Here is a 724-nt window from a genome sequence, read left to right as displayed (position 1 = left end):
TTTGTTTGTTTGTTTGTTTGTGGGTTTTTTTGGAACCAGGGATTGAACTCAGGCCCTTGCCTGGAATGTGTGAGGTTGTGAACTTGATTCCTGGGATAAATAAATACGCAAATTATGCTGGATGTGGTGGTACATGCCTGCAATCCCAGCATTCAGGAGGCTGAGGCAAGAGGATCACCATGAGTTCAAGGCCAGCCTGGTCTATATAAGTGAGTTCAAGGCTAGCCTGTACCACACAGCGAGATCCTGTCCAAAAAAGAAAGCACAAAACACAAATGATTACAGCTATATTAAAATATTTCAAGTTTGTGAAAAAAAAAAAAGTAACAAGAAGGGTCAGCCAAATAGCTCAGTAGGATTAAAGCGCCTGCTTAGGCAGATGCAGCAGCCGGCCAGAGTTCGATCCCTGGGCCTGTCTGCCAGCTCCGCCCCCAGGGCATGCTGAGGCAGCAATTGAGACCGGGTGTGATGGTACATGCCTGTAATCCCAGCACTTGGGAGGCTGTAAGCAGAAGGATCACTATGAGTCCAATCTAGACCCTGTCCTACGTACAAAAATAAATAAATAATAAAATTAACAATATCACATCCACCCATGTGATAGCAGCTTGTAATGCTGCTTGTCTCTCATTATAAGTTAATGTTTAAGGGACCAGGGAGATAGCTCAGTAGAATAAGAGCTTGTCTGGCAAGCACAAGGGCCTGAGTTCAATCCCAGGTTCTG

The sequence above is a fragment of the Octodon degus genome, unplaced genomic scaffold, assembly GCF_000260255.1.
Source record: "Octodon degus isolate 3935 unplaced genomic scaffold, OctDeg1.0 scaffold00035, whole genome shotgun sequence".
NCBI classification, from domain to species: Eukaryota; Metazoa; Chordata; class Mammalia; order Rodentia; family Octodontidae; genus Octodon; species Octodon degus.
This window is presented reverse-complemented; position numbering follows the sequence as displayed.